This window comes from Dioscorea cayenensis, chromosome 3, assembly GCF_009730915.1.
Source record: "Dioscorea cayenensis subsp. rotundata cultivar TDr96_F1 chromosome 3, TDr96_F1_v2_PseudoChromosome.rev07_lg8_w22 25.fasta, whole genome shotgun sequence".
Lineage (NCBI taxonomy): Eukaryota > Viridiplantae > Streptophyta > Magnoliopsida > Dioscoreales > Dioscoreaceae > Dioscorea > Dioscorea cayenensis.
This window is the reverse complement of record NC_052473.1, coordinates 11,041,099-11,066,988: the sequence shown is the minus strand read 5'-3', so window position 1 is coordinate 11,066,988 and position 25,890 is coordinate 11,041,099. Positions and strand designations below refer to the sequence as shown.

Here is a 25,890-nt window from a genome sequence, read left to right as displayed (position 1 = left end):
CTAACTAATGCTCAATGAGTCGTGTACATCCTAAGATACACGGTCCCAAACCTAAGGTCAACCGTAACTAACTCTACACTATACCCCTGCAGAGAAATCGATCAGTCTCAACACCTCACACTGTGCAAAGTCACAAGAAGCTCTAGAGATTCCAATTGATAAACCCTATTCCTATATGTAGACCTAACCCTTTGGTCCAGGCGAAAGGCCCCTAGTCACAATTAATCCCCAGATACTAAAGTTCACTTTCAACGCTTCACTCTGTCGCTCACGTAACTAAGTCCCAACGAAGTTTATCCTTTAGCACTTCACTTTATTGTGACCTCTCTAGGAAATAGAGGTAGGATAAATCACATCGCAAGGGAAAAGGGACGCTCCGCTACCTCTCGACTCACTCTTTCGACCCTCTCCAATCTAGCTTTGTCTAGCCCTCATGGTGTGTCACTCATCCACAAAGGCTACCAAGATGGAATCTCAACCTAAGTGTCACTCTAAGGGAGAAAGCATTCAACAAGCATTCAAGATTGGAACTCAATTAAAGACATCAATTAAGGAAAGCATAATAAAAGGTCAATGAAACAAATACATCACAGGGTTCACAAATCCAAGTACCCACTTGGGGTTTAGCTCTCCATAGAGCAAGATACAATCAATAATAAAATCAAAAATAAAAACAAGCAATCCATAATAAAACCCCCGCAGTATTCATGTCAATGGTCTTGTGGAGTAGCCTCGTCTTCTCCAAAGGTCCCCTTGTCAAGCATAGGGCACACCTTACCGGATCGGTGCCGAAGAAAGCTTCCCCAATAACTATCTTCCAAGAGAAACGCGATGTCAAAGCTGTAGAGCCACTCCAAAAGCCTTGCCAATATACCTCTCTAAACCCTAGTCGCAAGCCTCTCAAGAGTTGGATAAAATATGGGAAAAAAGGCCTCTCAAATTGAGCTGAATCACGACTTTAAATAGGCTGGAATCGGGCATCCACATGGGCCTGTGGATGTTCCACACACCCCTGTTGAATTTCCACATGCCCTTATGGAAATTCCACATGAATATGGTGATTCTCTTGAATCCTGATTTTCAGCTGGCAGTGAACATTAATTGCTATAGTGAACTGCTACATTATTTTGCTACAGTACCCCCGCCAAAATGCTCCTGATTCCATGTTTTTCATTGAGGTAACATAAACGGGCACACGTTCATGCCGTAGATCGTGTCGCTTCTTCAATAAACAGACTCATTGCTAAAGATCTTACTATCATTGCACGAGTTGGAATACGCAAATGTGACTGCCTTTGTGCCCCTCCAAAGTATGTGATTGCTAGAATACACGGAGGTTGGCACATATTCACGTATCTTCGAATCCAACTTGTGTCTTCGCGTTTGTTCCTTCTAAGATTTTATCAAATAGTGCATTCACGATCTACATTAGCTTCTATCTTACATATTTGGCTCCACACCCCTACATGCACCAAAGTAACACAAATACACATGTATTAGTGTTAAAACCTGATAAAAGTAATGCTCAACATAAGGAAAGAATAATTCGCATTCTTAACACACAAGCACTTATCAGATCTTCACCTAGAAGTAAGGGTTAGATCTATCTTTAGGAATCGGTTGTACTCTTAGGTATTCCCTAGAGCTTATTGCGGTCATATGTTATGTGCGGTGTTGACATTGAGGGGTTTCTCAACTGGGACCTCGTAGGGGAGTAGTATTGATGTCCTGGAGGCAAGGACTGATTGTTCTTGGATTACCTCAACTCATTTAACTCATTTTAGATACATTTAGTAAGTCTTACGCTTCATGTTAGATGCTAGGGAGACCATTGCCGAGTATCTTATCTTTATTGATTGAGACTTCCCTTATTTTACTTTCCCTTTGCCTGCTTGCGATATTCATATTCTTGCAATTGAGTTTATTTCATCACAATCTTGATCCAGACTAGATAACTGAGAAGTAGTTACTACTAACACTTCCGTTCCTTGTGGATTCGACTAGCCAACTCACTAGGTATTTTATTACTTTCGACAACCATGCACTTGCGGAATGCGAACGCAAATTGGTGTGTCAAGTTTTTGTAGCCGTTACCCGGAACGGGATATTAAGGACACAGGACTTGGTTCCTATAGTCATTTACTTTTTCATTTGTTTTTCTACTTCATACTTCTTTCTTTTACCATTCTCATTTTCTCTTTTGGTTCTTATTTCTATTAGTGAACAGTAATTCCTGGTTTCTCTTCTATTTCAGGACCATGTTTAATGAAGTATCATTAATTGAAACATTGAAGGAAATGATGGTATCTAATGAGAAGAAGATGAAACAATTTGTAGCGTACCTTGATCCGAGTTAACAACATGAGGAAATTTTGTGTTTGAAGATAGCTGAACTGCAAGAGACAAATGAAGTGCTTTCAATGCAATATCAAGGAGTCGAATTGTCAAGCTTGTTGGATTATTTTTAAAAATTTGCATTATCTATCTTTAAAAAGAGGCAGAATGTAAATCGTAAGAGATTCCCACACCTTCCTTAAATGGTATTTGCAAAAGAATGTGTTAGATTTAAATCCAAATCAGATGAAGAGGATGAGCCCATGGCTTATGTCGAATCAGTTTTGTTAATTGAAATGTATAGTTTGGATGCTCAAGTGGATGATGTGGACAGTTTGGTTGTTTTTGAGGTAGACAAATCAAAACAAATTGTACTTGAAGGAGAAATAGAAGACACCTCCAAGGGGTTTGAGGAAATCTAGCGGAAACAAGCAAATTGGATGCGACCTTCAGTGAAAGAACCTCTTGAGATAGAGCTGAAAGCACTGCTAGAACATTTGGACTATACTTTTCTAGCCAAGGAATCAAAGTTGCTGGTTATTATTGCTTCAAGTCTTTCTCCTGAGCATAAAGAATAGCTGGTCACTATGTTGAAATTGCATTAAATAGCCATAGCTTAGAAAATTTTAGGCATTAAAAGAATCAACTCCTCCTTTTGCAGTCATAAGATTCTGATGGAAGACAATTACAAAACTGTGATTCAACATCAATGGATATTGAATCCAAACATGAAGTAGGTAGTAAAAGTAGAGGTGGTGAAACTTCTTGACGTAAGAATTATTTGCGCCATCTCGGATAGTGCTTGGATGAGCCTGACACAAGTGTTTCCTAAAAAAAGTGGCATGACAGTGGTGAAGAATGAGCAAAATGAGTTAATTCCTATAAGAATAGTTACAGGATAATGTGTTTACATTGTGATAAGTGCTTGTGTGATAAGAATGCGAAGTATTCTTTCCTTATAATGAGCATTACTTTTAGCAAGTTTTAGCGCTAATATGTGCGCATTTATGTTACTTTCATACGTATAGGGTTGTGAAGCTGAATGTCAAAGAAAGAAGCCAATGTAGGTTGTGAACGCACTATTTGGAGGAAATCTTGAGAAGGTTCAAACGCGAAGTCATAAGTCGGGTTCAAGATGCAAGAATGTGTGCCAATCTCCTTGTATTCAAGTTAGCACGATGATTTGGAGGGGCACAAAGGCAGTCACATTCGAGTATCCCAGCTTGTGCATTGATAGCAAGATCTTCACCAATGAAGCAATTTATTGAAGAAGCAAGGCGATCTACAACGTAAACGTGTTACAGTTTACGTTACCTCGATGAAAACATGGATTCAAGAGTGTTTCGGGTCATTAATGTAGTTGGTTCTGTTCACAGCCGGCTGAAAAAGTTAAGTTCAAAGAATCCACACGGGTGTGTGGACATTATCCACGTCCGTGTGGAATTTCCACAGGCCCGATTCTAGCCCCGATTTCTTAATTCTTTTCTCCATCTTTTCACCAACTTGAGAGAGGACGGCGGCTAGGGTTTTGAGATGTATTGGCAAGGGATTTATAGATGTTCTATGGCTTCAACATCGTGCTCTATTTGGAAGAAGGTTAGTGGGAGAGCTTTTGTCGGCATCGATCCGACGAGGTGTATCCTAGGCTGGACAAAGGGACCTTTGGAAGAGTCGAGGCTTCTCCACAAGACCATCGTCACGACTATCGAGGGGGTTTTCTATGGATTACTTGCTTTTACATTCGATTTCATTATTGATTGTAACTAGCTCCATGGAGAGCTAAACCCCCTAGTGGGTACTTGGATTTGTGAACACTAGGATGTATTTGTTTCATTAAACATTTTATTATGCTTTCAGTAATCAATCCTTTAATTAAGTTCCAATCTTGAATATTTGATTGAATGAATACTCCCTTAGAGTGACATTAGGGTTGAGAGTTCTTAATGGTAACCCTTGTGAGTGAGTGACACACCACGAGAGTTAGACAAAGCTAGATTGGAGAGGGTTGGTAGCGGAGCGTCCCCTTTCCCCTGTGGTGTGATTTATCCTACCTCAATTTTCTTGAGTTCTTTGTGGTCATAATAGAGTGAATGGGCTAAGGGATGACCTTCTGCTGGGGCAACGGAGTGAAGGTTGAAGTGATTTTAGCACCTAGGGCTTAATTATGACTAGGGACCTTCCACCTGGACTAAAGGGTTAGGTTTATTTCTAGGAAGAGAATTTATCACTTGGAATCCCTAGAACTCATTGCAATTCTGTACGAGTGTGAGGGGTTGAGATTATTCAATTTCTCCTCCGGGATATGTATAGAGTCAGGCATGGTTGACCTTTATATTTGGGACAATGTATTGAAGGATCTCCACGACTCATTAATGCATTAGTTAGGAAGCAAAATAGAGGGTTTTGCACTTGAACAGATCGTCCTAGGTGGAACAATATCCGAGTACCCCATTTATATCGATTGCCTTACCTCCCCTTTACTTGTGCTTCTCTTTCTTGTCTCTTTTATTCTTGTTTACATTACATCTCGTTAACAAAACCATTATTCATCTTTCACTTAGTTAAGAAACAATTTAAGTATTTTGATTTCCTACTTCCTGTGGACACGATACCCACTCACCTGGGATTTTATTACTCTACAATCCCATGTAGTTGCGGGAAATACGCAAGGGGCGTTGTCACATTGACTATCAGAGATTGAATGATGCCACAAGGAAGGATCATTTTTTCGATTTCCATTCATTGATCAGATGTTGGAACGCCTAACTTGCCAAAAATTCTATTGTTTTCTAGATGGTATGTCGGGGTATTTACAAATCCTAATCACTCCCAAAGATCAAGAGAAAACAACCTTCACTTGCCCCAATGGTACTTTTGCATATAAAAGAATGTTGTTTGGACTTTGCACTACACCGGGTACTTTCCAAAGATGTATGATGGTTATTTTTTATGACTTGTTAGAAGATGTGATGGAGGCTTTTCATGGATGATCTTTCGGTATTCAGAAATTCTTTTGAGACATGCTTGAAGAACCTCGAGAAAATGCTCATACAGTGTGAAGAGACAAACATGGTTTTAAATTGGGAGAACTATGATAAGAACTTGTTTAATACTAATACAAAGTATTTTTTTCCTTGCACTGAGCATTACTTTTTTTAGATTTTATCGCTTATGCATGTGTATTTGTGTTCTTTTGTACATGAAGGGTTGTGGAGACAAGTGTGGAAGAAATGAACCTAAAGTAGATCGTGGATGCAATTTTTGATGAAGTCTTGGATTAAACAAATGTGAAGACACATGTTGTGCTCAAAGACATGTGAGTGTGTGCCAACCTCCATTGTGCTCGAGTGAACATACAAATTGGAGGGGCACAAAGGCAGTGACACTCATGTGTTCTAACTTGTGCAATGCTAGCAAGATTTTCGTCAATGTGGCTTGTATTGAAGTTGCAACACGATCCACAGTATGGATATGTGCCCATTCATGTCGACTCGATGATAAGTATGGATTCGGGAGTATTTTGACAAAGTATTGTAGTAGTTTACTATAGCAAAATCACTGTAGCAGTTATTGTTTATAGCTCGTAGAAAATCAATTTCCTAGAAATTCAAACGGGCGTGTTGAAATTCCACATGACCATGTGGATGCCCGATTTTAGCCCTATTTAAGCTGTGATTTCACATCTTCTTAAGGAGCCCTTTTCTCATCTTTTCCTCATGTTTGCAAGCGCTCGTGGCTAGGGTTTGGAGAGCCTTTGGCTAGGTCTTTTGAGTGGTTCTACGGCCTTCGACACCGTGTTCCTTGGGAAGATAAATATTGGGGGAGCTTTCATCGGCATTGATTTGGTGAGGTGTGCCCTAGGCTTGACGAGGGAACCCTTGGAGAAGACGAGGCAACTCCATAAGACTATCGATATGTGGGCTATAAGGGGGTTTTACTTATGGATTACATGTTTTCACATTTGATTTCATGGTTGATTGTATATTGCTCCATGGAGATCTAAACCCCTAGTGGGTACTTGGACTTGTAAACCTAGGATGATTTTGTTTCATTGACCTCTTATTGTGCTTCTTTAATTGATGTTTTAATTGAGTTCCATCCTTGAATGTTTATTGCATTGATTTTTCCCTTAGAGTGACACTATGGTTGAGAATCTATCTTGGTAATCCTTATGTATGAGTGACACACCATGAGTGTTAGACAAAGCAAGGTTGGAGAGGATCGAGAGGGTTTAGTCGAGAGGTAGCAGAATGACCCTTTTTCCTTCCGATGTGATTTATCCTACCTCTACGTTCCAAGAGTTCTTTGCGATCATGATAAAGTGAAGTGCTAAGAGACAAACTCCGATGGGGCTTAGATGCACAAGCAAAAGAGTAAAGCGTTGAAGTAATCCTTAGTGTTGGGGCTTAAATGTGACTAGGGGTCTTTCACCTGGACCAAAGGGTTAGTCTCCAAAGCTTCTTCCAACCCAACACAGTGTGAGCCATCGAGAGTATCCCTTTTCTGTCGGGACATAGTGTGAGGGTTAGTTATAGTTGACCTTAGGTTTGGGACCGTTTGTTTTAGGATTTCCATGACTCATTTGACATTTGTTAGGAGGCATAATAGAGTCTTGCACTTGAAACAATAGTCCTATGATGAGCAATGTCCGGTGCCCCATTTTCTATCGATTGCCTCTCCTTAATTCTATTGCGCCTCTTTCTTCTTTACTTTTTTTCTATTTATATTGATATTGTTCACATCACTCTTAAATTATCTTCACTATAGCTAAATAGCAATACTTGTGTTTCTGAGCACTATTCTCTGTGGATACGACTACCCACTCACTAGGGTACTTTATTACTACGACAACCTGTGCACTTGCGGTATGCACTCGCAATGGGTGTGTCAAAGTGTCACTTCATGGTCTAAGAGGGGATTGTCCTTGGTCATAAAATTTCCAGCCAAGGGATTGAGGTTGATTGGGTGAAGGTGAAAACTACTGAGAAATTACCTCCTCCAACAAATGTTAAAGTAATTCAGAGTTTCTTGGGGCATGCAAGTTTCTATCACCGATTCATCAAAGACATCTCCAAGATAGCTCAACCATTGACAAAGTTATTGGAGAAAGCTGCTCCATTTTCAATTTAATGAGGATTGTTTTGCTTGCTTTCAACTTGTTAAAAGAAAAACTCACACAAGCTCCCTTTTAAACTTATGTGTGATGCTAGTGATTATGTGGTGGGGGTTGTTTTGGGCCAAAGGAAAGAGAAGCACTTTTCAGCCAATTTATTATGCAAGTAAGAGTTTGACAAGTGCCCCAGAGAACCACACCACCATTGAAAAAGAATTGCTGGCTGTGGTATTTGCATTTGGCAAATTCAGATCATACCTCATTCTGTCACAAGTGGTTGTCTTCACGGACCATTCAGTACTATGTTATCTAATGAACAAGTCCAATGCCAAGCCAAGGGATTCTTTAGGTGTTGTTACTATAGGAATTTGATGTTGAAATCAAAGACAAGAGAGGGAGCTAGAAATGTGGCTGCAGATCATCTTTTTCGCCTTGAAGGTTTGGAAGAAGATGGGTCATGGAAAACAGAAATTAATGATTCATTTCTGGAGGAACATTTGTATAGCATGCAGGAAATTTCAGAATTCAGCACACCATGGTTTGCCAACTTTATAAATTACCACTTGGGGAGAGACCTTCCTAAAAGACTTACATTAAAACAAAAGAGGAAGTTCTTAACTAATTTGAAGCATTTCTCTTAGGAGGATCCATATCTTTTTAGAATGTGTGCAGACCACATAGTGCGAAGATGTGTTTCACGAGAGGAAGGATGGGACATTCTAGCTCATTATCATTCAGGGCCAGTTGGGGGTCATTATGCTTCTGGAAAGATAGCTGAAAAAGTCTTGGCTGTAGGTTTTTATTAGCCAACTTTATTTCAAGAAATCTCTCTAGCTATGATGAGATACCACAGAATCCAATCCAGTTTTGTGAGGTTTTTGATGTTTGGGGCATTAACCTCATGGGGCCATTTACTAATTCCAATGGGAATCGCTACATCCTAGTCGACGTGGATTATGTATCCAAGTGGGTTGAGGCTCAAGCACTCCCCACGAACAACACTAGAATTGTAGTAAAATTCCTCAAGAGGTTGTTCATTCATTTTTAGACTCTTAGGATCATTATAAGTGATATAGGGAGTCATTTTTGCAATGCCCAACTTGAGAAAATTCTGAAAAGAAACAATGTAAATCATCGCCTTGCCACTCCATATCATCCACAAACAAGTGCGCAAGTTCAGGTAACCAACCTGGAACTAAAAAGAATCTTGTCAAAATTAGTGGAGCATAATCAAAAGGATTGATCCGGAAGGTTGGATGACACATTGTGGCCATATAAGACATAAACATGGATAGCGTCTATAGTGTCACAGCTGCTGTATGATCAGTCAAACTCAAATGATGCTAATACCTTAAGCGTAAACATGTGAATAACAGGGTCTCTGATCGACAATAAGTGATAAGTGCTTGAGTAGACATATTTTTATATATGTTTTACATGCATTGGGCATCATTTTTACCATGGTTTATGTCTCATATTGTGTATTTAGTGTTCTTTTATGCTTGTAGGTTGTGAATTCCTTGAAGAGTAAAAAGGAAGCAAAGATAGGCTATAAATACACAATGTTGGGAGTTCTTGTTCAATTCAAGGACCAAAACATGAGAGGATCATAAACGTGGAGATGTGTGCCAACTTCCAAGAAGATTCAAGTCAATTCACTAGTTGGAAAGGCACAAAGACAGCCACATCTTCATGTTCCTTCTCTTTGTGAAGATTGCAAGACCTCTCAAAGATACGTTGATGAAAAACATTTTTATAGCCTACCACATGGACGTGTGCCCGGACATGTGGCCTCAAGTGAAGTGTGTTTGGACTGCATTTTGTGAGCAGTACTGTAGCAAAACTACTGTTCACGCGGCCACGTGGAAATTCCTGTAGCCCATGCGGGCATGTGGAAAATCCACATGGGCGCGTGGGGGCACGTGACAGACGCAGTCTAAGGCCTATAAATAGCCGTTTTGCCCTATTCTTTCTCATCTTTTGTGTGGCTCTTGAGGGGTGAGATGGCTAGGGTTTGGAGAGGAGGTCTTTGCGGCTTTGGAGGTGCTTCATCACCAACTTTGATCGATTCCTCCTCTGTCATAGCATCAAGGAAGCCACTGGTGAACCTAGTTTCGGAATGGGTCCTTCAAGACGTCGAAGCTCTCCATCATGGCCATTGGTTCATATATAAGGGGGTTTATTTCTATGATTTTAATGTACTTTCATTCATTGATGGTGTGTTTTATATGTTGCTCCATGGAGAGCTAAAACCCTAGAGGGTATTTGGGCTTGTGAACCCTAGGATTCTCATCTTTAGTGGATTTGCTTGGCGTTTCTATTTAATCCGAGTTTGATTAAGTTTTAATCTTGATTGTCTAATGCTTGCTTGCCTTATTGATATTTTGGTTATTTGGTTTGCATGATTTGTTACCTTGGAGGGAGAGGTCTCCATTAGGATTAGAATCTCAAGATTGAAGAGAGTTGAGAGGGCGAGTCATGAGATAGTGAGCATCCCCTTTCCCCTCCGATTGGTGTATTCTATCTCCGTTCTCTAAGCTCTACGCAACCATATTTGGTGTGAGGCGTGAGATTGAGAGATTTCTCCGCCGGACCTTGTAGAGGGTTAGGATCCTTCCCCGGGAATTAGGGTTGGATCAATCTTTAGGAATTAGATACACCTCTTGGAATCCCTAGAGTGCTTTGCGGTCATATGTGGTGTGAGGTGTTGAGATTGAGCGATTTCTCCACCGGGACCTCGTAGGGGACTAGTATGGGTGATTGGGAGGTCGGATCCGATTATATTTGGATTTTCAAGACTTAACTTACTCTTCATAGAAACACTTTGCTTATCCTACCTAATACTTAAATCCTAGGGGGAGCATTGCCCGAATACCCCACTTTTACTGATTGAGATCTCCATCCATTTAACCCTTGCATATTGTCTCCGGTATTCATTTCTTCGCACATTAGATCACCACACCTTTACATTTATCATTAGGTTAGAAAGTAGAGAAAAAGTTAGTACTAGTAGCCCTGTTCCCTCTGGATTCGACTACCCACTCACCGGGTTAATTATTACTTTGACACCCGTGCACTTGCGGTTTACACGCATATTCGGACGTGTCAATAAGCGCCTCTAGCTACCCACAGATAACAACTCCTCGACCTCATCGCCCATGTCATCTAATAACTGAACCTCCCTGAGCACACTCACATTCGAGAATCATGTCTGACCGAACTTGAGCTTTAACATTTATGAAAACCGAGCCTGGTGCTCAGGAATAACGAACTATATTTGCTCTAGCTCAGGGGAGTGCTCACGTGGACGCTTGCCGGTTTGTTTCTTAGTTCTAGGGGCCATGTCTGCAAGAATTGAAAAGAAATTAACCAAATAGACACAACTACAGAAATCCACACGGACGTGTGAAAATTCCACACAATCATGTGGATAAACGGGAGCGTGAAAACTGCACGGCCACTATACAAAAATCTAAAAATTACATCATAAAAATCATTCCAAAATCATTCTAAAGCATGCACAAACTATTTAACATGTAAACCAAAACTGCAATCACCAGGTTTAACTAAATAAATCAAGACTTGGCTAAGAAAGAGGGAATGTGGGTTTGCCGATGAAATGAGAATGAAAACCTTGAAAACGACCGAAAAACTCGAACGAAATCCCTCTAAATCGATGGTGAGACATCGGGAGAGTGAAAGGATGCATTCTCTAAATGTTTGGGAATGAAAAGATGAAGAAACATGAATAGGTTTTAAAGAAAAGCGCCTCTTGGTGTTCTATGCACCCACATGGGCATGTGGAAATTACCCACGCCCATGCGACTCCACAGGGGAGCTTCACAATTGCACTCACATACCCCTGTGTGCTCTCAGGATAGCACATCTTGCCTCTGAACGCATCCACATAGCCGTGTGAAAATTCCCCACGCCCGTGTGCCCGATCCACAGGGGTACCCACATGCCCCTATGGCTTCTCTGTCCACCCAAAAAATTTTCTAAGTGTTCCACATGCCCCTGTGGAAAATTCTACACGGGCGTGTGGATCTTCACAGAGGATACTCAGAAGGGCAGACATTTGCCCCTATGTCTTCTTAAGATAGAGATCTCTCTGTGAGATTCACCCGGGCCTGTAGAAATTACCCACGCCCCTATGTCATTCATAGGGGCAGACACACGCCCCTGTGTCTTCTCGGGATAGAGTCTAAGAACTCTGAAGAGAAACACACACCCGTGTAGAAACTACCCACGGGCGTGTGACCGTCACAAGGTTGTTCACAGCGGCAGACACACGCCCATGTGTCCCCTCAGGATGAGCTTTGAAAGAAGACACACGCCCATGTGGAAATTACACACAGCTGTGTGTCTTCTCTGGATGACTTAGAAAAATTTACAGACTCTGCAGAAAATTTCTACACACTCACACATACTTAGAGCCTGCCTAGACATTGGAAAATTTTACAAGAGAATCATGTGAAACACGCTTAAATGATCAAGAAACTTTGGCAATCACAATTAGGCACACGAAAACACCAATAACCCACGAGAAAAACACAGTAATAACACGTAAAAGATTAAGACACCAACACTAAAGCTCTTATTCATGCAAGTACTAAACTAAAACCTAGAAAAACAGTAAAGACTTGGGTTTCCTCTAAAGAAGCGTTTGTTTAACGTCACTAGCTTGACGTACCTCTTCTTATCTCACAGAGGCTCTTGGAGAAAGAATACTTCCTTTTATCGATACTAGCCTCTTCGCTAAAATATGGTTTGAGCCGGTGTCTGTTCACCTTGAATGTACCTTTGTCCGGATGAGTAATTTCACCAGCACCATGGGTTGATACTTCAGTTATAGTGTATGGCCCAAACCATCTGGACTTAAGCTTCCCAGGATATAGCCGTAGGCTAGAATTGAACATTAATACTTGATCGCCGACTCTGAACTCTTTCGGATTTTTGATATGCTTGTCATGCCACTTCCTAATTCTCTCCTTATAAATCCTTGCATTCTTATACGCCTTCATCCTCCATTCATCCAACTCATTGAGATAAAGTATTCATTGTTACACTACTTTGCTCAAGTCAAAATTCATAGCCTTGATGGCCTAATAGGCTTTATGCTCGAGCTCCACGGGTAAATGACACAACTTACCATATACTAGATTATAGGGGGTGGTCCCTATTAGGGTTATATATGCCTTTCTGTGAGCCCAAAGTGTGTCATCCAAGCGTTCCAACTAATCCCACTTTCCTTGTTCCATGGACTTTGTCAAGATTCTCTTGAGCTCTCTATTCGTGACTTCCACTTAACCACTTGTGTGCGGGTGGTCAGGAATAGAAAGGCGATGGTGCACTCCATAACGCTTCAACACCTTCTCAAGTTGACTGTTGCATAAATGAGTTCCTCGATCACTAATGATAATTTGTGGGGTCCCAAACAGAGTGAACAACCTCTTCAGGAATTTAGCCATGATTCTAGCATCATTAGTATGTAGAGATTGAGACTCCACCCATTTAGGAACATAGTCAACCACCACCAGAATATATTGATTACCATTAGACTTTGGGAATGACCCCATGAAATCAATACCCCATACATTGAACACCTTACAAAATTGCATCTGATTCTGAGGCATTTCATCCCGTCAGGATAGATTTTTGGCCCTTTGACAACTGTCGTATCGAAGAACAAACTAATGTGCATCCTAAAATAAAGTTGGCTAATAGAATCCAGTAGCCAAGGCTTTTTCAACAGTTCTACTTGAAGCATAATGCCCCAAAATTAGCCCGGGGTGACAATGTGCAAGGATGTCCCAACCTTCTTCCTTTGATACACATCTTCGGACCACATGATCCGCACAAATGCGGAACAGGTATGGATCATCCCAAAAGTAATGCCTCAAATCGCTGAAAAACTTCTTCTTTTGCTAGAATGTGAGGCCCTTCTTGAGTACTTTCCCTAATAAGTAGTTTGCAAAATCCGCGAACCATGGAGTGCCCACTGATTCTGAACTCTGAACTGCATACAAGTGTTCCTTGGGAAAGAAATCGTTAATTTCTTTACTTTATGGCTCTTGACCTTCACACCCCTCCAATCGAGAAAGATGATCTGCAACCACATTTTCAGTTCCTCTCTTATCTTTTATCTCCATATCAAACTCTCACAGCAATAGGATTAAACAAATCAACCTCAGTTTCGCATCAGCCTTGTTCATAAGATAACGGAGCGCCGAGTGATCGGTAAATACAATGACCCTAGATAAGATGAGGTATGGTCTGAACTTGTTAAAAGCAAAAACCACTGGTAACAACTCTTTTTTGGTGGTTGTATAGTTCTTTTAAGCACTCGTGAGAGTCTTACTAGCATAAAAAATTGGTTGGAACTATTTACCTTTCCTTTGCTCCAAAACTGCTCCAATAGCATAGTCACTTGCGTCACACATGAGCTCAAAGGGCTCATTCCATTCCAGGGTGATCAAAATCAATGCTTGCACTAATTTATATTCCAACAGATTGAAAGAGATCAAACAATCATTCCTGAAATCAAAGGGAGCATCTTTTTCAAGGATTTTTTTCAACGGTTGTGTGATTTTCAAAAAGTCCTTGATGAACCTCCTATATAAGCCCCCATGCCCCAAGAAAGTATGAACTCCTTTCACATTTATAGGTGGGGGAATTTTAGCTATGACTTCAATCTTTGCCTTGTCTATCTCCAATCCTACTTGGGAAATCTTATGACCGAGGACAATGCCCTCTTGGACCATGAAGTGACACTTTTCCAATTAAGAACAGGATCGGTTTCCTCACATCTCACCAATACTCTCTCCAAGTTCCTTAAGCAAATGTCAAAAGAATTTCCGAATACTGAGAAATCATCCATGAACCCCTCCATGATATCTTCTAGGAGGTCATCAAAAATAGCCATCATGCAGCGCTGAAATGTTACCGGTGCATTACGCAACCCAAAAGGCACTCTTCGATAAACAAATTTCCCGGTAGGGGCAAGTAAATGTCATCTTCTCTTGATTTTCTGGAGCTATGGGAATTTGAAAGTATCCTGACATACCATCAAGGAAGCAATAAAACTAATGCCAGGCCAATCACTCCAACATCTGATCAATAAATGGTAATGGAAAATGATCCTTTCGAGTTACATCATTTAACCTTCTATAGTCAATGCAGATGCGCCAACCTATAACCTTCCTGGTTGGGATTAATTCGTTCCTTTCATTTCTCACCTCTGTCATTCCTCCTTTCTTCGGACTACTTGAGTCGGGCTCACCCATGGACTATCAAAGATGGGATAAATGATTCCCGTATCCAGAAGTTTTACCACCTCTACCTTGACAACTTCCTTCATGTTTGGGTTCAATATTCTTTGAGGTTGAATCATAAACTTGTAATTGTCGTCGATTAGGATTTTATTAGTGCAAAATAAGGGATTGATGCCTTTTATATCAGAAATCTTCCAAGCAATGGCAGATTTATGTCTCTTTAACATGCTCACAAGCTTATCTTTCTGATCTGCAGAGAGGTTTGAAACCACAATAATAGGGAGCTTTGATCCTTCTATTAGAAAAGCATATTCCAAATGTGCCAACAAAGTTTTAAGCTCTAACTTGGGTGGTTCCTCAATGGATGGTCAAAGTTTGTTCTCCTACAATCTATCAATTTCCTCGAACTATGCTGAATCTTTCACAAAGGCGTGCTCTGAACCATTCACTTGTATATGTGATTCTGGATGATTTTTAATAAAAACCAAATTTTCTCTCTCACAAATTTCCTAGAGTGCCTTCAAAATACCCAATGAGAAAATATCATGCCTTTGTTTTTTATAAAAATAATCAAACTGAGCTAGAACCTTTTTCCAAACTTCCTTCCATCTGATAGCCCATAGATAACAATGCTAACTTTTCAAACTGATCTAACACACTTTCTAGCTCACAATCTGTATCCCGAATCTCACTAATGTGATCAACAACTGATTCTTTGCGAGGATGGTTGTTTGTAAGATACCCTTGCTCACAATAGTATGTAGTGGGCTGTATTGCAAACAATTGTATCTTCAGTTCTATTTTCTCAATCATTCCCACTATGGTGTTAAATAACTCAGTAATGTTCATCATCTTTCCTGAAATCAAAGAAAGAAGAACAATTCAGAACGATGGAAGAATAAGAAAATGTGAAATAGAATAAGTGATAATTAGCTAAAATAGCAAAGTGCAAAGTATTTCCAAAACGCCTATTCCCCGGCAACGGCGCCAAAAACTTTGACACACCCTTTTTTGTGTGTACCGCAAGTGCACAACTTGTCAAAGTAATAAAAATACCTTGGTGAGTGGGTAGTCGTATCCACAGGGAATAGTGATCAGAAACACAAGAATTGCTATTTGACTATGGTGAAGATGAATCAACAGTGGTGCCAACAATATCAATGTGAAAAGAAAAGAAATAAAGAAAACAAGAAAGAGAGACACAATAAAATGAGAGGGAAGACAATCCATAGAAAGTGGGGCACCCGGATATTTCTCACGCTATGACTATTGCTTCATGTGCAAGACCAATCATTATGTCTCCCAACTGATGTCTAATGAGTCATGGAAATCCTTAAACACACGATCCTAAACCTAAGGTCAACCGTGACTAACCCTACACTATGTCTTGGCGGAGAAATCACTCAATCTCAAAACCTCACACTGTGAAAGGTTGCTTAAAGCTCTAGGGACTCTAAGTGATAAACCCTACTCCCTAATCTAGATCTAACCCTTTGGTCCATGCAAAAGACACCTAGTCTCAATTAAGCCCTAACACTATGGATTACTGCAACGCTTTCACTCTGTTACTTGCGCAACAAAGCCCCAATGGAGTTCCTCTCTTAGCACTTCACTCTATTACGACTGCAAAGAACTCTTGGAACACGGAGGTAGGATAAATCACACCGGAAGGGAAAGGGGACTTTCTCTACCTCTCGACTCACCCTCTCAACCCTCTCTAACCTAGCTTTGTCTAACCCTCATAGTGTGTCACTCATCCACAAGGATTACCAAGATGGATTCCCAACTCTAGTGTCACTCTAAGGGAAAATCAACTCAACAAGCATTCAAGATTGGAACTCAATTAGAACATCAATTAAAGAAAACATAATAAAAGGTTAATGAAACAAAATCATTCTAGGGTTTACAAGTCTAAGCACCCACTAGGGGTTCAACAATCCATAAGTAAAACACCCTTGTAGTCCGTATCGATGGTTTTATGGAGTAGCCTCGTCTTCTCCAAAGGTTCCATCTTAAAGCCCAGGGCACATCTTGCCGGATCGATACCAACAAAAGCTGCCCCGATAACTATCTTCTGAAGGATCGCGTTGTTGAAGGCCGTAGACCACTCCAAAAACCTTTCCAAACCCTAGCCGCGAGTACATCCAAAGATGGAAAAAATATGAGAAAAGGATTGGGAAAAGATTATCTAAAATGGCTGAAATTGAGACTTAAATGGGGCTGGAATCGGGCATCCACATGGGCGTGTGGAATTTCCACACGCCCGTCCGAATCTCCAGGAAACTGATATTCTGCAATCTGTGAACAGTAACTACTACTGTAATTTTCTATAGTACCTGCTATTGTACTCCACCAAAATACTCCCGAATACACACTTTTCACCGAGGCCACATGAACGGGCACACATCCACGAGGTAGTTCGCATTGCGTCTTCAATAAACATCAAAGTGATGAAGGTCTTGCTAGTGTTCCACTAGTCAGAACACGCTAATGTGACTGCCTTTGTGCCCCTCGAACCACGTTTTTGTTTAAGCATGATGGAGGCTGGCCCACAATCACGTGTCTTTGAGCACAACTTGTGTCTCCGCATTTGTTCACTGCAAGATTCCATGAATAAAGTGCATCCACGATCTACTTTTGACTCCTTTTTTTCCATAATTATCTCCACAACCCTACATGCATAAACGAGCACAAATACACATTTATAAGTGATAAAATCTGAGAAAAGTAATGCTCAATGTAAGAAAAGAATACTTCGTATTACTAATACACAAGTACTTATCAAAAAATGTCCCCGAAGTCGCAAAGACCCCCTCTCCAAACCATAGTCGCCTTGCCTCCCAAAAAACGTAAAAAAGTCCCCTAAAAATCATGCAAAGCAGCCTTTTATAATCAGAAACCTGTACATGTCATGTGCTACCACACGCCGTGTGGGCTGCAGATTTTTCCACATACCATGTGAAATTTTCCACACGTCCATAAATAGTAACTTGCTATATGCTTACAAAACTCTTCTTCTTCCGAGGTCACACGGCCGGCCACATGTCCGTGTGGTAGATCATGTTGCTTATTGTCAAATAAACACCATTGGGAGGTCTTTTGAAGTCTTTACACAAGCTGGGACATAAAGATGTCACTGTCTTTGTGCCCTTCCAACACCCAAATTAACTTGAACTCCTTCGGAAGTTGGCACACACCTCCATGTATATGAGCACCGCTTGTGTCTTGATCCTTGTGTTGCACAAAAGTCTCCCAAATTCTGTCGTCATAACCTATTGTTGCTTTTTTTCTCTCTAAAGTCTTCATAACCTTATTTGCACAAACGAACACCAAATACAATTTATGAGACATAAAATATGATAAAAATGATGGTCAATACATGGAAAACATATAAAGCAATATGTTCACTAAAGCACTTATCAGTTTTGCACCATTCAGTAGATGAAATAACAATGCCCTCTAAAAATCCTAGTCGTGTCACCTAGTATAAATAAATAATCTCTGATTCTGTTGCAAACTTAGTTGGCAGACATGTACTTTTAATCATTTGCTAAGTTTTGGAGTATATTTTTGTTAAGTCCATGTAATATTTTTGATAATGATATGCCTTGGAATTTGTTATGTTCTAAATTTGAAATTCTGGAACTCTAAATGATCCCTAATTATGTTTAACAGTTTACTTACAAAGCTACCAAGCTCACAAGTTTGTTTTTATTTTTTATTTTTTAGATCAAGAATATAGTAAATTGGTGGATAGATTCGCAATGGCTATCTAATAATAGCAAACTTTGAACTAATGATTATTAATTTTCTATTTCTTTTGTAGATATTGAAGTTTATTATTAAATTTTGACACATTATCTATTTCAAACTTTGTGGTAGTTATGCATTTAAAGATTATAGATTTGTTAGATTATATACATTGTTCTAAAATAGGTTTCGAGGCTTAACACACCTACAAAGCTCTATCTTATGGGTATGTGGTCGTTTGACAGCATGCCATTTTTAGGCTGCGACAATAGTGAAATTACTTATGATATCCTTACTTTTACCTTTTGAAGTTATTTTTATCACTTCAACCAAATTTTTGCAAATCAATGACACATTCAGTCTTTTTCTTCATTGATATATTACATATATTTGGAGATACTTGTGTTTAAAGCATATCTACTGTGATGACTATTTCTTGGTGTTTAAACCAAATATATTAACATAAAGATGAGAATGCATTGACAAGCTTAAACTATGAATAAGACCTCTCATTGATGTCTTCACTCAAAAAAGGGCATAATATTATATTTGCATTAGATTTTGCATTTTAAGATCCAAATAGGATCGAGTAATGTTATACATAGACTAGGTGGCTTTGTTGAAAAATGAATCTTTGAAAGATATGTGGTCTTCCTATAATAATATCTATAATAGAGAAACCGTAGTCACCTACTGTACGCAAGTGTTCATGCTTGTTAAGTAATACAGCGTGCTGAGAATCAAGCTTATCGTCACTAAAAACTAGAGAATACTAGTACTAATTCTAAATTTGACAACTAACCTAATTCAAATAGTGGAGTACAAATACAAGTAAAATATTAAAATTAGTGATTCAAGAAGAAAACACAGTGAAACAAGCATAAAGGAAGGGTGTTTAGGAATAGACTTCCTCTAAGGTTTGATAGCTCTTGGATAATGGTTCTAAAACGTTTTGTAATCTAACTGAATTGAGATAGTTCCTAAAATATACTACCCCCTTTCTAAAGATGAAAGGTAACTGGTATCATACGACACTGATATAGACTACCTTATAACCGCAACAAACTTTATGAACTCTTTCTAGACAAAGCATACATTCAAAATATAGACAACTCTTCTCTCAAAGTAATTGCCCCTAATCTTATATGAAGTAAAATAGGAATCTCTTTCTGAAGCTACTCCCTACTATTGTATTATGGATGAAATCATATACTAACGCAGCTCGAAGGATCACGAAAGGAGATATTTTAACTCCAAAGTGCCCTATCTCTTGGTAGACTCATGATCCCCTTCAATTATGGCTTGTCTATACTAGGTGGATCTCTCGATTCATCACATATGTACATCAATCATGGATTCTTGGCTCTCGCTAGAATAGGATGCAGGACAATAGATATACACAATTGAATTTAACAATAATAGATTGCAATTAAATCATTAACATGAAATTATTCAAAATCCACAACCAATGTCAATCAAAAGGTAAACCCTAGGTTCTATCTGCACCCAAGCAGCAACAAGTTAGTTCTCCATTAAAGTAGAAAACTCATACAATCCAATAAAGAAAAGAGAAAATTATGAAAATATGAAAACCTCCTTTCTCTCTTTGCCCATTGAGATGCTAATGAACTTTCCTCCTATCTTCCATAAACACCACCATGGATCGATAACTCTAATGGTGTCATAAATTATGGATGAGCCTCTCCTCCTCAATGGATTGCTATAAATGATCCTCAGAAATTTTCTTCTTCTCTTTTTTTGCTTTATTTCTCAAAAGATACATCCAAAACTCTCAATAGAATCTTTTATACCTAACCACTTACGGGCTAGTTACTAGCTTAAGAACAAGGTTTAAGGAGCTAGAGATGATGGGGCATGTGCCTTACGACCATATTACTGGCATAAGCATCACCTATACGATCTTCTATCTTGATGTTATATAGTCCAACTTATGGCCGTAAATGTTGGATAGTAAACTTCTCTTAATGGTACTTGCGACCCCATTTACAGGCGTGTACTGCTCCCTATAAACTACTCTAAATGGTCTTTACTGTCTGCCTTATGGGAGTAAAACCTACCCATAAGTCCTCTAGATGATCATTATGCTCTTTCTAATTGGTATAAGCATGCCCTTGATGCCAAGCGCATGTGTCACTGGAAATCATGCACACGGCTCCTCAGGCGAAAGTGCACAGGTTGTCAAGTAATAATCCACTCGTGAGAGCGCAAGAGGGTCCTATTCCCTTGGGTCCAAAGATCTACTATTACTTCCTCTGCGACTATATTATCTAGTCTATAAAATAAAGATTGTTGTTTGAAAAGAAAATAAAAAAAAATAAATACGTGAGCTAAGGCACACCATGCAAACAGATCAAGATGGCAAATGTTAATGAGGATCAGAGTCCTTTGGCACAAATCCACTTGGGAAATGAACAAATAAATATGAATTTGGAAATTTGAGTATGGCATTGGCTTAGGTTTGGTCCTCTAGACTCTAAAGTTGACTACCTCGGAAACTCCGTGGTGTAGCCCTGATCTCATACAGGTTCCTCCCTCTAGGAAAATACCTCTACCATGTCATTGGATGTAGGGAAGTTCTAATACCCTCTAGGGAAAGCACTAATCCTAATGCCCGCAGGGAGGCTACTGACACCCAGAACCTCAGGCGTGTAGGTAAAATGAATCCCCCTTTAATCATTGGGTAACCTAATACATGCAAGCATTCCGCTTTACAAGTATCATTCAAGAGTCAAAACCTACGGAGTCCATTCATTGTAGGTTGAACATTAAAATAATAGATTGAAACCAAAATAAACATGCCAACAATCAATTAACAAGAAAAATCATCATCCATACAAGTTTTTCTCCCAAGGTTCACCGGATTCTCGGTGGCCTTGGAGTCTTGTTTGACATCATAAAGAGAGAAAACACCAAATACAAATAATCAATGATAAAGCTTATGACAAACTCCCCTAAAGCAGTTAACTAGAGGGTGGTGATGAGATCTCACCAGATCTGAGCCTTCGAGCTCCATGATGTTCTCTTTGAATTCTCCCTTAATCTTTCCTCCTTTCACCCCTTGAATCTGCCTTCTCCGATAAATATATGCCTTGGAAAATGATAGAGAGGCTTGGTGGCTAAAACTTCTTCAAAAGCCCTAGAAATGACCTATAAAAGAGCCTTATTTTGATCTGTACGGAGCCTTACAGGTGTATGGAAGCCGCATTGTCTTCTAGACAAGGGGTGAGGGCGTTGTGCAGGAAAATTTTACTACTACAGTACTTGCTACAATTACTACTAAGATAACTGCTACAATGATCTATGTCTAAATCCTGCCTGTTTCTCGCCCAAAGCTTGGAGATGCATTTGAGCTTCAAATGATCCTTTAAAATATGTCAAAATCACTCATCCACACTCTAGATGACCCTCTGATGTCATGAAAGATTAATAACAGAAAAATAGCATAAAAGGGTATCAGAGTCATGAAATACACATGAAAATGAATATAATATATGATATAAAAAAAGATGTATTTAGACACTTATCAATTCGTTAGGTTCTCTGGATGAGGCTTATGGGCGTAAGTCTGACTATAAGGTGTTTTCTCTGGTCTGTTCATTTGCTCTTGATATCGAGAGAGCTCTATCTTCTTCATTCTAGCTCAAAATTATTTTATATGGCTCCCTCTCCTCATTATGCGCTGACCGACACCTAAAATCATATTTTTCATCATGTTTAACATCATCTTCCAAATAAACACCCTAATACATGCCAATTAAGTGTATAAAATAAAATAAAATATGCGCAATTATACACTTATCAACCAGTTGTTAAAACATTTTTGAAATTGAATTCTTAATAGATAGATTAGGTTAGAAGCGAAATTGGAACCTTAAAATGGCCTCTTGAGCTATTTGTTATGGGTTTCTTATATAGAATGTTAATTTCAGAGAGGACCTGAGATCGAACCATAAAGCCCATGAAAGATGAGGACATACATGCTTGTTGAGCTTGCGGTTGCACTTCATGACTGTATAAATCTCTGAGTTCCCTTAAATGGGGAGCTTAACGCTTTTTTGCCAAGAATTTTTGTTTTTGCATTACCCAATGAATTGAATAAGGTAGGGATATAAAACTAGATCAATCGTGAGAAAGTTAGCACATGACCTCACACACACATTCATGTGTGAGGACAACCAACCTATCTGTAACATCAAACATATAGTCATGGATACTTACAACTATATCTATAACATTTCATCTAAGATAAAAAAAAATTATTAAAAGTAGTAATAGGAATAACATATTTATTCAATTTTTTGGACAACCTTTGTCAAATATTCAAAAGTAAACTCTGAATGTTTTCTTCTTAGTAAGTATCTTCGTTTTTCCTAGTTGATATATTATGCTAACCAACACAAATGTTCTTTCCGTATATATTTATTATGATTGGATGGATATTGCCATAGTGGCTATTTGATGAATAAGCCATAATTTAAAGAGTTCTTCAATATCCCCTTCGTTATTTCGTCTTTATCATCTTTTATCCCTTCTTTCAAGACATGATCTATACCGACTATTCGTGGCCTTCCAACTGGTCGAAACCCAGGCACAAGTATGGAACCTCTTGTTCAGCTACCCGAAATCCATGTGTCTCAAGAGTTCACATGAGCTTCGCATTGCTGATGCTCTCAAGAGTCATGGAAAGCCGATGGAGCTCTTCGAACTGTCCTCTTCTCTCTCAATCCCGCCATCAAAATTTGAACCTTTCAGTCATTTTACTATAGTTCACCTAGAGTTATTTGCCGAACAACAAGACGATTCCGGAGCCACAAAGTATATACTCACACCAGTTTTCCATCTCTTGGTAAAAGATGAAGCCATGAACATCACCCCTTTCCTTACCTTGATCTTAGAACCTATCATTTGTGACTCTTCGCATGTCTTTGGGCCATGGTTCAAAAGCCCTAATTGGGAGACTCGTTTGAGTTTTATTTCAGAAAAGGGTTTTGCCATGTTGCTAGTGAGAAGCAGCAGTTTAGCAAGATGTTCAATGAAGGGATGGCAAGTGATTCAAGGCTTGTTTCAGATGTGGTTATGACGAATTGCAAGGATGTGTTTAAGGTCCGGTGGGATGGCCGACCACTACACTACACGGGATCGGGAATTACTGAACTTTATAAGAGAATGGTCTCTTTGAACTTAATCGTGGATGTTGGTGGTGGAACGGGAACAATGGCAAATTCTATAACTCATGTTTTCCCAGAGATTAAGTGTACTGTGTTTGATCTCCCTCATGTGATTGATTCCTTGAAAGATCAACAACCTAGCGTGGAGTATGTTGGAGGTGATATGTTTGTGTCTGTCCCTTGTGCAATTAATGCTGTTCTATTGAAGGTATTTATCCATGAATTTCTTTGGTTTTAATTCTTCATGGAAGTACACAATTTGTTTTAGTGAACATGCATAGAATCCGGAATAGCAATTAGCGGCCGAGTTATGACCCATTTGAATTCGACCGGAAAATCCATTCAACGAACGCCTACCATCCAAATAAATACATCCGGAGGCAACCTAAAAAGAAATAGAAGAAAATCTCGTCCCTTTATGCTTGACCCTTTACTCTTGATCTAGCCTGCCGGCCTAACTATTCTACAAAACTTAAAAGAGAAAGCTTGAAGTGGTAAATTTATCTAAACAAAATTATATACTTTTAATCATTTTTGTTAAATAATAAATTACATAAAAAGGAAATTATGAGCAACGGTTCAAATTAATGTAATTTAATATTATTACAAATCAATTAAACAAAGAAAAATTAATATTTTTATCAATAAAATTACCTGAATAAAATAATAATAAATATAAATATAAATATAATTTTAAAAAAATCATGAATTGTGGCAGAGTAAAAATATTATTGCCCTTGTTTTGATGATAAGATAAAAATTATATAATTAATTTAATATTTTTATAAATCAATTAAATAAGATAAGTTTTATATTTTAGAAAAGAACTGTGAAGCTTTCTAATAATATGGGTTTGGGGATAAAATAATAACAAACGAAAAATTTAAATAAATTTGAAATTTTCTTTTAAATGAAGCCCAAAATATTCTTAAGGCTAGCCTTTAATTTTTTGCGTATACATTTGTCTTAAAAAAATTCATATGCATATGCATTCATATATTTTCTTATTTGGTGTAGATAAACACAAATAATTATAAGGATTGAGCATCCCCTCTCCGGCCAATCAAGCAAGAGTATGGGATCCAGCCACTAAATGCTAGGACTAGGAGGCACTTCCCATAGTCATCCTTGCAGGACACAATAAAAATAAGGCTTACGTAGTTTATATTTAAAGCTATTTTATGTTTTTTTGGATAAATTATTGCATAAAATGAAGCTACATGTAATAGGGAAAAACAAATAAACAATCGAATTGGAATAAAAAATTAGTACTAATATATATTTAATGACAGTTGAATTATTTAATGAACAAGCTCGCTTCACATTAAACTTAATGAACTGAATCCAAAATAATCAATAAGATAAATATTTTTTCACTTACGATAACAAAAAAAAATTTATGTTGAATTATTAATCATCAAAATGATGTCATTGTTTTGATCACTGATAACTTTTGGTTCTTTAGTATACATCATCCATATATACATTCGTAAGGAAACAGTAATAAAAATAGATATAATTTAGAGAAATAATAATTGAAGCTTGTATTTTCATAATTTGTCATGTAGATTTTACTATATTGTTATTATTAACACATGCTTTAAATATATTTGTTTAAATGTATTTTATATGATTGGAGTAATGTGGAATGTATCAGGATATTACAATGATGCATAGAAGCCATACCATCTAAAGCCGAGGGAGGAAAAATTATCATAGTAGATATGGTGTTGGGTGTTACAAGAACCAAACATGCTTATGCAGTTGAAATTTAGCTATTTGTTTTTAATTTATTAATGATGGGTCTCACCTCTAGAAGAGAAAGAAATGAATGTGAATGGCAAAAAAATATTTTTATTTAAAGACTTTATAGATTATAAAATTACTCTTTTCTTAAACCTCTGATCAATTATTGAATTATATCCTTGAAAGATGGTTTTTTGTTGAATATCCTAATATCATATTTTATGTATTTGAAGTCATATTACTTATTTGTAACAAGTCAATCTGCTTGACTGTTATTATGTGACATTTTAAATAATAATTATATAATATTCGCATTATGTTAATAAATAAAGGAGTTCATTATGTCCATTTTCAATAGAAGAGAAAACTCATGTACATTACAAGGCATTTATGGCAAAATGAACATTATTATATGTGTGCATGAAATATGCTTTATTTATTATCAGTGTATCGCTTAATCTCCTATTTTTTTGCTTTTTCCATT

At 38.4% G+C, this 25,890-nt stretch overlaps 1 pseudogene; it reads left to right on the top strand.

Annotated features, from left to right (window-relative positions):
- The first annotated feature begins 23,119 nt into the window (after nt 1–23,119).
- LOC120250208 lies at nt 23,120–25,589 on the top strand (annotated as a pseudogene).
- The last annotated feature ends 301 nt before the right edge of the window (nt 25,590–25,890 follow it).